Raw genomic sequence first — 17,250 nt, forward strand, 5'->3', positions numbered from 1 at the left:
TGGGTTAACCGAACCATGCCCACCCCTACCCAAAAGGCTTGAAATTTCTCTCGTCTTGAAGAATCCCGTGTTCTTTTTTCCACTTATGATTTCAAGCAAGACAACACCGAAGCTGAAAACATCTGATTTTATAGAGAAATGTCTGTCCAATGCATACTTGGGAGACATGTATCCACTGCGAGCCAACACACAAAAATGACTCTTATGTTTAAATATTCATTATTACAACATTCAGGGCTGGACCTTAGGGAGTGCAAAGTGTTCAACCAAGCCGGGTCTTCAAATACTATGGGCTTCAAAAAATAAATTTAAGTCTAATATCCACCCCCTACTTAAATAAAAAAATATATATGTTACTTCTTCTTTCTTCAGTACACGTTTGAAATTTTTCAAGACTCTAGTTCTTCTTTATGGACATAAATTTGTTGCTATCAAACCACCTCCAATTTGTATAATCACTTAATTAGTCAATTTGAAAAATTATTTCATTGAAAGAATCATCTAAATCATTTCTTTTTTACATAAACCATTCATTTTCTCCTTTCCCACGACGGAGGAGTCACAAATTCAAACGACACTATTAGGTAAATTTCACTTCTCTTTCACTTAATTTTTTTTATTTCCTTTCATGTTTAGAAGTTCTTCTGATTGAAATTTTTTAATGAAGCTTATCTACAAAAAAAAAAATTGCATTTTTATTTTACCAGAGGCCTATTTTAAATAGAGAGCCGAGCCTCCTATTTCATAGGAACGGCCCTGACAACATTATGATAACATTCTTTTATACTAGCACATGTTAAGAAAAGAATATAAGGAGAATTCCAATCCATATACGTTGAGAAAGCGTAAAATATATGAGAGAAAGAAAAGAAGAAGAAAAAGACTAAGAATAATATTGGCTCTGTTTGCCTCTGTTTCCTTGCCTCCAAATATTCTTGCTAATCCAAAATCTGAAATTTTTGGCTGCATCTCCTCGTCAAGAAGAATATTGCTGGTTTTCAAATCTCGATGAATAAATCTCAATCTTGAATCTTGATGAAGATATAGTAATCCACGAGCAATTCTAAGAATTATGTCAAACCGCATTTGCCAATCCAAAATTATGCTCTTTGTAGAATCTTTGGATATTTATTTTATTCATTTAAAATAACAAGATTAATAACCACTATAATCCAAACACGTAAAAGACAAAACACCTAATAAAAATAAATTTAGAAACCAACCGAAGATCAATAAGTCCAAGCTCTTGTTGGACATATATTCATAGAGTAAAAATTTTTCTTCTCCTTTTATGCAATTGCCCCGTAGTTTAACAAGGTTTTGATGTTGAAGTTTTGCAATCAAAACAACCTCATTCTTGAATTCTTGTAAGCCTTGTGATGAAACACTTGAAAGCCTCTTTACTGCAATTTCTTGACCACCTTGTAGTGTACCCTGAAACAAAAATCTCCACATGCCATTATATAGAATTATGTTTTATGACAACTAAAGTTGTCACGCTAGAGTGAAGAGAAGAGAGAATAATACCAAAACGGCTATAGATTCATCAATTACATTACAATGACATAACCTAATTCTGTAAAAAAAATGACATAACCTAATAAAAGTTAAACGAAAATGTATAGTAGATCCTAAATCCTAATAGACTAGACAAACTTATAAATATAAAGACAAATGGCTTAAATCCAATGGCTTTATCATGTAATATCTCCCTTCAAACTCATGATGCAACAATAGTAAGCATCAAGAGTTTGTCAAACACCCATTTAGGCCGGTTTGATGATATTGACTTGGAACTTAGTAATGTGATCCTATCAAGGTCTCATATTCTATTCTCTCCGATGTCAGTTTCAATGGGCTAGTTTGGCTTATTAAAAAAAAGAGTTTGTCAAACAATAAACGAAGAAACATATTTGAGTAATATAAACTTCTAACACTACCCCTCAAGTCAAAGCTTGCTAAGCTTGTAACAAATTAACCCTGAGAATAAACCAAACCAACTAATAGAGTAACCAATTGAGAGAAGCAATCAAAGTGAGTAATCATCATAGAGAGGAGCATCATCCAAAGAGAAGAACCATCATAGAGTGAAACAACAATCATGGAGAGAGAACCATAAAGAAGATCCAAATCAAACAAAACCAATCCAATATGGAGAAGCAACCAAAGCAGAAGAACAAATAGAAAGAGAAGCAACCAAACATAAGAACCGATGGGGAGAAGATCAATCAAACATAAGGCAATCAAATAGAAGAACCAAGATATAACGAGAGAAACAATCAAACAAACAAACAAACCAATCAAACAATAGGGAGATGACCAATTAAACAGAAGAACCAATATGTAGAATTCCAATCGAACAAACGAAGAAGAATCAATAAAACAAAGAAGAATCAACAAAGATAGTCAATCAAACAGAAGAGGAGAAACTAACAAAGAAAAGAACGATCAAAGAAATAATATCAATCAAAGAGAGGAGTCAACCTATCAGACAAATAGAGAATCAAATGAAATCAACCGAAACAAACCAAATCAAATTAAACCAAATGAACAGAGAGAATCAAATTGCTACACTTAATCAGAGTACCAAATGAAACCAATAAGATAATGTTGACTAACCAACACAAACCAAATGTTGACCAAGAACATGAGTGTTTTTTCATGCCAATTCTTTTATACATGCATATCTATCAAAATTTGATCGGTGCTTCTAAATCTTGACTAAGCTACGAACGGAAAATTCCCTTGCAAATGAAATCCAGCAGTACGCTGTAATCCATCAATACACTAGTGGTGAGTAATACGGTCCCATCCCAAATCCAAAATTACAGATAGCCAAACACGTATTCTTTCATCAAAACACCAATATTTGTCATAGAGCAAAACAAATTCCCGAACTTTTAGGAAATCAATAGCAAAAGTGACAAATAGCTCAAGAAGATCTAAACAAGCTATGATACCCTGTCAACAATATATAATTTCAGAGAGAGAAGAGATAATAACACAAAACGGTTAGAGTTTCATCAATGATATTACAATAACATAACATCATAAAAGTTACAAGAAAATATATAATATACTGTGCTTGGTATGTTTCCAACTTTTCATGTACCTCGGGACATAGGCTTTAGAGAGAAGGATTGTACATAGCCCTAATCTTTATTCTTTTATGAATTCAAACTAACCCATCAAAATTGATATGGGAGGAATCGAACTTGAATTTTTTAGAGGAGCACACATTAAAGTCAAGAGGCAACACCGCCAAACCATCTCAAACCAACCGAAATGAGTTACCAATATGACAAGATAATAAAATATAAAAAATAAGAAAAATCAATCACCTTGTAAACTGGCCCGTAACCACCTTTTCCAAGTTTATTTGCCTCTGAAAAGTCATTCGTAGCCTTTAATATGCTCTCAAAATCGAAATAAGGAACTTCTATTCCTTCATTGTCCTTCTCTTCCAATCCCTCCATGTCTATCAAATCCTTCACATGTCTCTCACTGTCGTAAAAGCCCCCTCTAATATTTCTCTGTATACTTTCTTTGTCTAAACACATTAAAGGGAAATCTTAGACAAGGATTGAACTCACAGATTTAAAAATTTCAAAACCATAATGAAAAAAGAGTAGAATTTCAACCTTGCTTCACCATATGAGCTATTCTCCGTCGGCATGCATAAGCAATACTAATGATGCAAGCTAGAATAACAACGCCAGAAATAGTTAAGCCAAGAATCAAAGAGAATGATCTTTTGGAGTTTCCTTTTGTTGATTCTTTTGTAGCATTAGGAGAGGTTCTAGTTTCTGTAAAGCCTGTAGAGAGCAAATTAACACTTATTTCACATTTGTCTTAAGTTATAATATCTAGACTTTAGCAAATTAAGTAAATACTTACTTTGGGAACAACTTAAAAACTCGCCATTCCATTTATAGTTTGAATTGCAAAGACACCTGTTTCCTGTACTACAGGTAGAATTTTTCCAACCATGGCAATCAACAGAGTTATCACAAATGGGTTCATCAGAAGGTGGCTCCCAACTAATCTCTACTTTTTCAGAGCATGAATCGTCATTTGTGTGAAACGGTGAAGAAACCTTCATAATTTCTTGGTGATTAGATGCTTCATCACAATATCGATTGAAATAATTGTCCTTGTTATTAATGGTAAATATTCTTAAACTTGTCTGTACACGAACAATTCTATAACTAACATTGTTGGTGGTGGTGAAGCTGAGTTGACCTGTTGACGCGTTACATTTAAAGTTGAAGTATTTGAGGTCTCCACAGTTGGATCCAGAACTCAATGGATAAGGGATTGTGTTTATACCACAAGGCTCACAAGTTCTTGGAGTTGGTGCTGCAAAAGTGAATAGAAGGAAACTTCATCTTCACATACAGTTATGAATATGTCTAATTTTAATGGAAAAAAATTGAAATGCGTCTTTAATGAATCATCATATGCATAGGGATACATACCTATATCTGATTTATCAACTAGGACAATGAGTCTCCGATCATGATCCCAATTAGTATACTCTTCTTTAAGAGTAGTTAAATTACGTGTCCAGATCCAACAGTTTGTAGGACTAACACTCCTCTGGTAATTTGTAGGAAGTGGAGCATATGAGTAAGCCTGGCATTGTGGACACATCTCAATGCACATAGATGCGCAATCTTCTTCATATTGCACGGTTTCCTTTTTATCCGGCCTTCCTGTTTTAATCATTGTCAAGTTCAAGAAAGCTGTGTCTTTTCCGGTACACCACGATGATGATGATGATGTTCTCCTCTTACAACCGGCCTTATCTTTTCCCCTATACTCGTTGTAGAATCCAGGTAAACATTTGCATACTTTATCATCATCGTTGCAGGTAGCAAAGTTTCCACAGACATTATATGTTAAACATTTCGTTTTTGGCTGCATCCACCTAACCAATAATTCACCTCCCAACAAATTGTTTTCCACCCACTGTATCACACCTGAGGAATCTATGAACAACCTTGTATTGCCGTAGTTTTTCATAGGAATTTGTTCCTTCTTTTCAAGTAAACTGAAGTTGGTCAACAAATTGTAAACCTCTGAGTTGATGTCATCAACTTGATCAAACTTTTCACGGAAAGTCAACGTGTTGTACTCTTCGCTCTCCCAATAGATTTGATCTTGGTTTAAGATGTTAAAACGATTGACCCCAAAACACCTTTTGTTTGTTCCATATTAAAAGAAAAATTTCCACTTCCTGGGTCCTCAACACTTCTCCAACTGGTGAGTTTCAAATTCCTTTCCATCTTTCATTCCTGGTAAGAACGTATCAGTTGGATTTTCAAAGCTCTCCCACAATTTCACTCCCTTGTGTTCATCATTATCTAGTAACACAAGGTTACCAGAATCCATGAGTTTCACTGTCATGTTTTTAGGAGAAGAATCTTTGACTTTGGAATTGGAATTGGAATTAGATGACCAGTACCTTTTTTCATTACCTGATGTGTCTACAACTACAAGATTCCCATCCTCTGCTATTTGGAAAACTCCAGTTGAATTAACAGCTACAGGGTTGTCTCTGTTTGCAACCCACACAACTGTTTGTTTTTGGGGTTGTTCTGATCCCTCTTGCATGTGATACCATATGCCTAAGTATCTTTGTGAATCACCACTCATGTTTGGGGTAAAGAAGCCTAGTTCAAATATTTTTCCAGCTGAAACAAGGTTGGTTAAGGTTTCATTCCCTATTATCTTCTGGCTAGTGCTCAAAGTGTCTCCAGCAAAACAGATCGGAGAAGAACATATTAGCAACCATGAAGTATACAAGTTGAAGAAGAGAAAACCAGTTCTCATGTTACTGGACCTGAAACACTCTCCCACATCAGAGGAAATGGTTTTCTGGACTCACATTCACTACCTACCCACCTACCTACGTTTTTAGTTTGAGAATTTTCAGCCAACTGGATGTCAATCTGCGCATAATTTAATATAATAATACCATATTTGTGTATAACAATTACTAGACTTTTGACCTTTTTGTTGCACGGGTCCTACCAAGTGAAATATAAAGGAATAATTATGGCATAATGAATGTATAGTTACCGATAAAAGTAGCATGATAAAGATTAAACATAGATAATCATTTTTAAGTGATTGCCCTTGAATCTTACTAATAGCCATCACAAATGAAACAGCTAAAGGAAATTGTCTCCGTTGAAACTTGAAAGGAATTTTGATGTCAGACGGTGAAAGAGATAACTTGGGTATAAAAACTTGGGTCAAATATGTTTTTAGTTCCTATAATATCATGAGCTTTTAAGTTTAGTCCATATAAAATTTTAATGGTAACTTTGGTCCTCCAAAATATAGTAGTTTGTAAAAATAGTCCCTATTTTGAAAACTTTTTATAAAAAATGGATACTTTTAGTCCTCCAAAATGGTCCCTATAAAATGAAAATAGGGACTAAAAGTGAATAGAGTTTTTGTAGGGACTAAACTTGAAAGCTTATAATTTTATAGGGATTAAAAACATATTTAACCCTAAAAACTTTCTCGCCAATATTACCTCTAGATATCACCTTTTCTTCAAGCACAAACTTTTCCATCCTGGTTGTGATTAGTCTTCTTCCATTGCATAATCCTAATTTTTTAATCAATATTCCTCCAAAGCAACCCTGACACTCCAACCTTTAATATGATATTGTGATTACATGTTATTGTACTCACTGCAAGTACAGTTGGCGCCGTCTGTGGGACTGGTAAAACTAACCTAGACCACACTCATAAACCTAAAAACTTATCAACGATCTCAAAAAACGGTAGCCGGCGATGTAACACCCATACTAAACGTGTCTAGAATATTTAGCATGTGTGTTAACCTAGTACTAGATACATTAAAATTTTACAACTTTACAAGCTTCGAATGATCATACACATCGATACAAGTTCGTACGTACCACGAAATAATACTAGTTATCCAATACAAGCTCATCCTATAACTTGAATACATAAGAAAATTCTACGTCTTGTATGAACGAGCACTTGATGGTCATCCATTCGGCTGCATGTCTGCGACCTCTTGCTACGAGCAACCTGCTGATCTGTAAACAAAAGGATTGGGATGAGACATAATGTCTCAGTGAGTTCTACCTAATCCTAGGCTATAGGCAACCTCGGGAAACCTAGGGTCGCCACGTGTCTACACTCAACCCATTCGGGTTTATACGTGTGTGATAACCTGCATACCTAGACAATCGTGCGGGGTACTAGATCGTTCGGAACATCTGTTCATAATACTTATCATGCCATATCATATCATATCGTATTCATGTCTTGTTCTTATTATGTTAGAAGTTAGCGTGTAACAAACAAAACAACATTATCTGAGTTCATTTTACGGAATAATCCCGAGTGGAGTAACCCCGGAAAATATCCCCATAACATGACCAGTGAAAAACCTATCTGAGGTTAACACTGGACTCCTCTGAATGTCGTGCGGGCCTACCTTGCGGAGCGTATCTCGTCCCTTGTATCCCCTTGCGTGGATAGCAAAAGACACGACATGTTCATAATTACTTAAGTCTGGTATGCCTTGGCAACATACTAACATAGCTAATCTCAACTGCCTAAGTCGAGGTTCTAGAGATTCCCCAATACCTAGGGTTAGAGTACTACCCGGACATAAATCATATTATCTTTCTCTCGTGTGCCATTCATTGCCGAATAATGTTAATGTTTAGCCACGCATTTCCTCTTAAGAATCTTAGATGTAAGGTGCATTAAACACTTGACGTTGAGGGGTTTAATAGTTGGAAAAAACTGCAAGAATGGACCTCGGAAGGCCACTAAAGGATTGCAAGACGAGTCGACGACTCTTTTTTTAAAAAGAGAGTCTGTCAAACTCGCTTAAGCGAGTTGCACTCGCTTCAAGCGAATTCAGCAGACCCTGAACCTGCAAAAATCGTGTTTAACATCCAAAAACCTCAATTCAAGTCCCTTGCTGCACATTATACATCCATAACATATAAAAACCATAGACAAAGAAATGCACGTCAACATTAACATAGTTTGGCAATCAAGGCACAAAGGGGCTATTAAACCTTAATTCGTAAACTTAGCATAATTGTGAATTCTTACACGGTCACACATATTCATCCAAGGGAGGAGCTAGTCAAAGAACTCACCTCAAACATTCTCCGCAGCTTGTACATAGTTCCGTCTGAACGCAGACTCCATTTCTGCACCTCCTCGCTAGACGATGTTTCAAGCTTACTTCAGCGAGTTGTCGCATTTGAACCCCGATTCTGCTCAAATCCTACATCAGGTCCTTTACTTCAACGTTGTCTCCAGACCTCAATTCTGAACCGAACTTAGCGAAACTGTTGTCAAAACGTCGGGCATTGCGTTAGCTATCCGTAGCCACAACAACCGCTTGAATCCGAATCACAGTAAAAGAGTTCTTGCCGTTTCGGTGGAGCCCTGTTCCAAAATCCGTAACCAGAATCCAGCAGAAATTACCAAACTTTAAACATGTTTTCCGAATTCATTCCTATTCCGAATTACATGAAACTTATATTCGAATTGAAGGGAATGGGACGCAGAATCCAAATATCTAATAATCACTTAATTTTGATCAACACAGCAATAGCAGTTGTCATACGAATTTCTACTTATTCTTTAAAAGTTCGTGCATAATCTCCTCTAGCTATAACAATTCAACCATAACAGCTTAACTCTCTCAAAAACAGTCCCAGCCAAACATAACAGCAATAAGCTAAAAGTTACCTCTTTAAAAACAACTAATTTGATTACCTTGTAAAACTTCAAGCAAAACCAACCTCAATCTTCTTGTCTCAAACAAAAGCCTTTTTTTTTTCTTGCTCCTAACATCAACAACCTAATTCCTTGCTTCAGTCCTTGCTCTAATTAATCAAACCAGTACTCAAGCTTTAGTTCTACAACTTATAATGATTCTTGCTTCTCACACCAATCTAATGCACAATCCACATCAGGAATGCACACACAACATCATTAGTAGGCTAAGAACCAATTTCCAAAATACACTTAGAGATAGATAGGCTCGGCAGATGGAGTATGGAAGGAGATAAGGATGAATCAATAGAGTTTAGTGGTAGTAATGATACAAGGATCAAGTGCCTATGATTGCATGTTGTATTTCTTAGAGAAAAAATGAATTATTGGGTGATTGGGAGGGGAGGAACACGTGAGGTATAGAAGAGAGGAGAGGGATAAGCTTCAGATAGAGAGAGAGAGAGAGAGAGAGAGAGAGAGAGACGAAAGGTAAAAATGAGGAAAATTGCTTTTCTGACAATGATAACTTCAGAACGACACAAGAAAATTACCTAACTGCCCTCAGCGGTAGTTAACTACCGTTGAGAAAGCCGGCAGCAGTTAACTGTCGCTAGAGCCAGCGGTAGTTAACTATCGCTACGTGTGTTATGAGATTCAACCTCTTTTTCCATCATTCAACATCTTTTTCCATCATTCATTCAACCTCTTTTTTCATTATTCAACCTATTTTTTTCAACAGTCAACCTATTTTTTCTACATGTTTTCTTTATAAAAATCCTCACATTCTCTCCTCCTTACTCTCATTTCCTCACATTATTTCCTCCTTACTCTCATTCTTCCTCTTCCTTCTACAAAATGTAGGTTTGCCATCATTTGTCTTTCATTGAAAGAGGCCTCTTTGAAAATTTGAAAATTTCAAGAGGTTTCTTTGAATTGGTTTTACCCCAGGATTTAGGGTTCAGGGTTTATGGTTTGTGGGTTTTTTTCTTTGTTTTAACCCCAAGCGGTAGTTAAATGTATTATTAAACAACAAGAGTGCAAAGGTGAGGAACAATTTTGGGTCATCTTGGTGTTGTCTTGTACGAGTATCTTGGAGAAGAGTATCCGGAAGTTCTAGGTTCAATTTTGGGTGCTCTTAAGTCAATTGATAATGTTATTGGTATGACAAAGATGACCCCACCTATTAAGGGATAAATGTACGACGAAGATGTTATTTTTAATGTATGACGAAGATGACTCCACCTATTACGGAATAAATGTACGACGAAGATGTTATTTTTAATTTTTGGTACCACGAAACAGATTTAGTTTTACCCCATTGTAAATGTATTATTATATTAATAAAATGTGATTTTATATCTATTACTTGTGTTTCTTTATTTTAGTTTTTATTTTCATTTACTTTAAGATTGTATATGAAATAAAAAAAAATTCAAATAAAAAATGTGTATTTAAAAATAATAAATTCGAAAAAATTAATAAAAATAATTAATTAAAACTAACGTGAATTCGAATAAAAATTGCGTAATGAATAAATAAATTCGAAAAGTGAATAAATAAATTATTGTTCCATTCGATATCATAACTTATATAATTAATTCTCAATAATACATGTTCCTAACTTATATAGACGAGTCATTACATTACATTACAATCGGGAATGTACCTTCCGACTACAACAATTATCTTACATCTGAATAGGGTAAATTCAAACTCGCTAAACAGCAGGACTCCAACGTCCGACCGGCATTCCCATTGTTCCATTCAAAAGATTAAATTCTTGTTAGGTTTGGTTTAAATGACGGTATTTACGTGTCAAAAGAATGAGGTTCATTCCTTGACACTTCAATACCTTCATTCAAACCAGCCTAACAAGAATCTAATCTTTTGAAAGGAACAATGGGAATGTCGGTTGGATGTTGGAGTCCTGCGGGTTAACAAGTTTGAATTCCCCATTCAAAGGAAGAAAATTGTTGTAGTTGGAATGTGCATTCCAACTACAACAATTGTCTTACCTTTAAATGGGGCAAATTCAAACTTGCCAAACGGCAGGACTCCAACCTTCGACCGGCGTTCCCATTGTTCCATTCAAAAGATTAAATTCTTGTTAGGTTTGGTTTAAATGACGGTATTGAAGTGTCAAAAGAATGAGGTTCATTCCTTGACACTTCAATACCTTCATTTAAACCATCCTAACAAGAATTTAATCTTTTGAAAGGAACAATGGGAATGTCGGACGAAGGTTGGAGTCCCGTCGTTTGGCAAGTTTGAATTATCCCATTTAAAGGAAGACAATTGTTGTAGTTGGAAGGTGCATTCCCAACCTAATCACGATCTTCTGGCGGAATCAGACTCTTGATGATATCTTCAGTTGATCTCAACAACTTTACACGCATATCGATCCAATGGAACATGTTGTGCTCCCAAAACATGCTCGTCACGTTTTCGTCATTCTTTATATCCACCTAAGTGAATGATATTCTCCCCTCGTTGAGCGTTGGACGTTTATACCGAACGTATTCGACCCTCCTTGTGTCTCCGGGGTTGACTCCTTGCTTGAATTCATTCAGTTCATCCTTGAGACCTCTTAACGTTACACCAAGGCACCGAACCTTCAACCTCAGAGGTTCTCCGCCGTTGAATTCTGCATGAACGTCGATCCACCCGGCCATTGTTTCTAATCTACACAATAAGAAATTAAAAACAATCAATGAAAAACTCATTCAAACACTTGTAGTGAAAATTTGACATAACACTAAAAATCCTAAGCAAACCTTAAAAAATTTATAGATTCGAAAAAAATATAAATTTAAGCAATATAACTCCATTATAACAGGTATGCATAATATATGTTAATATTATTTCAGATCTACAACATAACTATATTAAAAATAAATAAATCAAACCCTAAAATTTTTATAAAATTCGAAAAAAAATATAAACATGTCAACTGGTGGTAGTGGTGTTGTTGCTTCTGGTGCTGTTGTATCATATGATTATGGTACTGATGACAAGTCATCTGGTTCAAGCAAGCCTCCAATGTTCAATGGAAAACCAAAATGTATAGTTATATCATGGGCTTAGATAAAAAACCATGGGATGCTCTTTAAGATGGAGTTGGAGATTTGGAGTTAGATGAAGAAGGTGCTGTTGTTGATAGGAAGAATTACATTGCTGCTCAGAAGAAGATGTACAAGAAACATCACAGGATCAGAGGCATTCTTGTTGCTTCCCTACCTCACAAAGAGTACTTGAAGATGAGTAATAAAACTACTACTAAAGCAATGTTTGCTTCTTTGTTTTCAAACTATGAAGGTAACAAGAAAGTCAAAGAAGATAAAGTTACTATGCTAGTTCATCAGTATGAATTATTCAGGATTAAAGAGGATGAAGACATTGAGACTATGTACTCAAGGTTTCAGACTCTAGTCTCTGGACTTCAGATTCTGAATAAAAACTATGTAGCTTCTGATCATGTGAACAAGATTCTTAGGAGCTTACCTGCTAAGCGAAAACCTAAGGAGACTGATATTGAGGAAGTTAAGGATCTAAATTCTCTAAGTGTTGAAGATCTCATTAGCTCTCTCAAATGTTATGAGATAGGTCTAAATGAACAAGAACCTATTAGAAATCCAAAATCAATTGCACTAAAGTCTAAAGGAAAGTCTTCAAAAGCTCTAAAAGCTAATGAATCTGAAGATGAGTCTCCTGCTGGAGATTCTGAAGAAAATCATGTTGTTGAAGAGATGGTTATGCTCTCTAATAGACTTCAGTATCTGGCTAGGAAGAACAAGAGGTTCTTGAGCAAAGGCAGTGGTTACAAAGGTTCAAGGAAAGAAGATCAAAATGGATGCTTCAACTGCAAGAAACCTGGTCACTTCATTGTTGATTGTCCTGATTTGCAGAAAGAGAAATCAAAGGAGAAATCAAAGAAACCAAACTTCAAATCTAACAAGTTCAGAAGGCATATCAAGCAGAGTCTGATGGCTACTTGGGAAGATTTAGACAATGAGTCATGGTCTGATAAAGATCAAGCTGAAGATGAAGCAAATGTAGATGTGGGGTTAGTAGCTACAGTGGCTTCTGATGCAGAATCTGGAACAAACTCTAAAGATGAAAATAAGGTATATTCTAAAATTCTCAGAACTGAACTTATTGAGTCTCTTAAAGAGCTTCTCACACACTTTGAAAACAGATCCAATGAGTTAAAAGATTTAAAAGAAAAATATGTTAGTCTAATGAGACAACATGAAAAAACTCTTTTGGATCTGAAGGAGTAATAAAAAGATAATGAGAGCTATGACTTCATTATTAAAAACTATGAAGAAAAACTCAAATATCTTTTTCTTAAACTGAATGATAAGTGTAATGAAAAACCTTTAAGTAAACAAGAAATTGTTCTTGAAGACTTCATCATGACTAGAATTGATAGAAGCAAGGTAGCTTCCATGATTTATAGCATATATCATAACAATGGTAGAGGAATTGGTTTTACAAAAGGGAAACCTAATGTAACTAATCCTAAATCATGTTCTGAATGCATTAAGGAAGGTTTGAAAACTTATTATGTGTCTGAAGCTGTTAAATCTAAAGTTGTGATCCAGTCAGAACCTGAAGCTTCTGATTCTAAGACTGTAAACATTTCAAAGTCAAAGAATTCTAAGTCTAAGGTTGTGAATCACTCTGAATCTAAGACTCCAAAGGTTCAGATTCAGAAGAGACCAAAACCTAAATCTCAGGTTCTGTAGAACTCAGACTCTGGAGTCTTAAAGTCTGAGGATCAGAGGAGAAAAACAATTGTAACTTCATGGGATTTGAGACCAAATGGTGTTAAATCTAAAGTCATGAATGAACATAAGCCACTTAACTTCAAGCACAGGGCACGAAAGAAGACTAAACCTTTCAGGACTAACCCTAAAGGACCCATAAAGATATGGGTAGCTAAGTCTAAAATTCTTGATGTTGCAGATATGCTTAAGAGTAAAGAAAAAGCAGAGATCATGGTACCTGGACAGTGGCTTCTCATGACACATGACAGGGTAAAAGTTTATGTTCCTAACTCTAACAATGAAAGAGGGAGGAATTATGGGATTTGGAGGAAATCAGACAAGCAAGATCATTGGTATGGAAACTATTGGTAACTCTTCTATCTCTATTAATAATGTGTGGTTTGCTGATGAACTTAGACATAACTTACTTAGCATTAGTCAGTTTTGTGATAGTGGTTATGATGTGATGTTTGACAAGAGCAACTGCATAGTAATTAACAAAAATGATAAATTCATAGTGTTTAAAGGTAAAAGAAAGAATAATGTATATAAAATCAATTTTTCAGAACTGCCTGATCAGAAGGTTGTTTGTCTTCTATCAGTGAGTGATAAGAAATTGATGCGGCACAAAAGGTTGGGACATGCTAACTGAAGATTAATCTCTAAGCTTAGTAAGTTACAACTGCTTAGAGGCTTACCAAACATTGACTATTACTCAGATGCACTTTATGGTGAATGTCAGAAGGAAAAAATTGTGACATCATCTTTCAAATCTAAAGACATTGTTTCTACTTCTAGACCATTAGAACTACTTCATATTGATTTATTTAGACCAGTAAGTACTGCATCCATCTATGGAAGGAAATATGGATTAGTCATAGTTGATGATTACAGTAGATGGACTTGGGTAAATTCCTTAGAACTAAAGATGATGCATATGATGTGTTTAGCAACTTCTGCACTCAAGTACAGTCTGAAAAGGAATTGAAAATTTTAAAAGTCAGAAGTGATCATGGTAGAGAATTTGAAAATCAGCCATTTGAATCTTTTTGTTAACATGGAATTATCCATCAATTCTCTTCTCCTAGAACTCCACAACAAAATGGGGTTGTAGAGAGAAAGAATAGATCTTTACAAGAAATGGTCAGAACCATTATTCATGAAAATAATTTGGCTAAACACTTTTGGGCAAAAGTAGTAAACACAACAGGTTATGTTCAAAATAGAATCTATATTAGACCAATTTTGAACAAAACAGCATATGAAGTTTTTAAAAGAAGAAAGCCAAGTATTTGTGCTTGAGCATAGGAAATATCTTGCTTGTGTGCTTGAGTATTTGAAGTCTCTTACTTTTGTGCTTGAGCATTTGTAAGTAGAATTGGATTATAATGAAATCTCCTTGGAAGTGCAAGGGGGACTAAACTACTTCCGGATTGTGGAAGGAACCAGGATAATTGCTTTGTGTCTTTCTCTTCTATCTCTCTCTCTATCTTTACTTTATCTGCTGCATTAGACTCTGAGGGCCCGTTTGATGGACAAGATAGGGAGACAGGATATGATACATTAACCATATCCTACTTAAATCTCATGTTTGATGCACCAAAGGGATAGGATAAAATAAACTATTTTCCTATCCAATCCTAACTTTCCTTTGTAATTTCTATCCTGAGTATAGGCTGAGTTAGAAATTATCCTGATGAGATTAGAAGATCATTCTTTATTTATTATCTTGATATTCTGCCATTTTTAAAATAATGATAGCATGTATTTTCTATTATAATTAATAACATGCCATTTTTACAATATTTTAATTCATTATGAGAGCAATTTTTTCATTTAATTATAATGATATCCTGTTTGTTATCATGTGCGCATCAAACACGTGATATGATTAATGTTTATCATGTCCTTATCATATCCTATCTCTATCCAACTTTATATCATATCATGTCTCTTTCATATCATGACCATCAAACGGGCCCTGAACATGTTTCCAGAATATGAACTTTATAAGACTTTGGACTTTGAACTTAGTTTAAAAAGCAGAAAAAGCTAACACAATTCAACCCCCTCATTCTTGTATTTTTCTCACCTTCATACCAAACCAGCTTTGGGGAAATTTTACCCTATACCCCAACACATGTACCTTCACCCCGACAATTTTTAAAAAATTTCAATTTTACCCATTTTACTATATAATCTTTTACACATAAATTTTTCACCCTCATTTTCAACCTCTCCTGATTCAGAATGAATTCACCCCACATGATATTTTTTCAGGTATGAATTTTCGTTTTATTTTTCACTATAAAAAGATTCCGAAAATATTTCGGAATACTCATATATATACGTTTCCGAAAATATTTCGGAATACTAATATATAAAAAAAAATCCGGAAGACTAGTATTGTTAGCTTTCCGTGCGTTCTAGTTAATAGCAAATAATTTTCCATGTCGAAAACAAACAACGGACACGTTTTATACTTGTTATCCGGTGCATTAAAATTTAATAGTTTCTTATTCTTGATTCCTAAAAATCGTTTATGCTAGTTACTACAATACCAAATAATTGTCCTGATTCTTGATATTACTTGCTTATATTTTTTTTAATCTTCATTTTAGCACAACAGACATCCTAATAAGTAGAAAATTAGTGGACTAAGTAAATAATGGACAAAGTATGAAGAACTAGAAGAATACAATTTGCTACAAAACAATATAATTAAGAACGTAAAAATAAAAAATGTCTGAACAGAAGATCTTCCTGAACGTAAAGAAAAAAGTCTGAACCGGGAATCTTCCTGAAACGATTCCGGGAAGAATTACACGCTTCAGAGGTATTCAGTTAAAAGAAAGTAAAAAAAAATAAATTGTCTGAACCGGAAATCTTTCTGAAACGATTCCGGGAAAAATTACCGAAACAATTTTCATCAGTTTTCCGATATCAACCGGTACACTTTGGTTAACACAATTCCGGGAACAATTCGCGGTCGACGGCATCTAAAAAAATTGTTATTTTCAGAACACTGTTCAGTGAAGGATTCCCAACCTAGCCCAGAAAACCTTGAAAAACCTACTAAACCCCAAACAATGATTCAGTTAAACAATTAAGAACAAATATTGGAAAAGTTTAAGATTAAAGAAGAGAAACGATGAAGGAAACATAGGAATTGAAGCTTACTACTTGTTGGAAGCAGAATTAATTTTTCCAGAAAAGGGGTTGTGTTTAACTACAACCTGAAGTGTATGTGGGGGTGAAAAGTGAAAGGGTAATTTTTTTTTTTGTTTTATATAAAGGGTAAATTTGGTAGTTTGTGTTAAATGTTGGGGTAAGAATATAAATGTAGGGGTGTGAGGTATAACTTCCCAGCTTTGGCGATCAATTTTTGGCGAATACCGAACCAGTTTCGGCGATCAATGTTTCCAATAACCAGGTGCCATTGATTTCAATTCTCATGAATCCAATTTCAGTTATTCCTATATCATTGTTATTATTTATTTTTATTTCTCTGGTTATGTTCATCGTTCCAATATGCAGGGTGGCACTTGGGTGCCTTTGTCTTTGGTGCCTTTGGGTCCCTTTAGTGCATTTCAGAGGAGAGTGAATGATAATTGAATGATTAAAATAAATTATTTAGATGAGAGAGAATGAATGGTTTAGAGAGAGATAGAAACAAATGCACCAAAGG

General features: G+C 34.9%; 1 pseudogene across 1 annotated transcript; it reads right to left on the reverse strand.

The window, feature by feature from the left end:
- Positions 1 to 1,108: 1,108 nt before the first annotated feature.
- LOC146929475 (G-type lectin S-receptor-like serine/threonine-protein kinase At4g03230) lies at positions 1,109 to 9,284 on the reverse strand (annotated as a pseudogene). Its single transcript, XR_015006047.1, has 6 exons — positions 8,166 to 9,284; positions 4,479 to 7,082; positions 3,898 to 4,359; positions 3,642 to 3,815; positions 3,342 to 3,550; positions 1,109 to 1,434 (listed from the first exon to the last, which is right to left on the reverse strand). The product of XR_015006047.1 is annotated as a G-type lectin S-receptor-like serine/threonine-protein kinase At4g03230 (transcript).
- Between the last annotated feature and the right edge of the window lie 7,966 nt (positions 9,285 to 17,250).

This window comes from Medicago sativa, chromosome 4 (assembly GCF_051527215.1).
Source record: "Medicago sativa cultivar Bolivia chromosome 4, Bolivia_mono, whole genome shotgun sequence".
Lineage (NCBI taxonomy): Eukaryota > Viridiplantae > Streptophyta > Magnoliopsida > Fabales > Fabaceae > Medicago > Medicago sativa.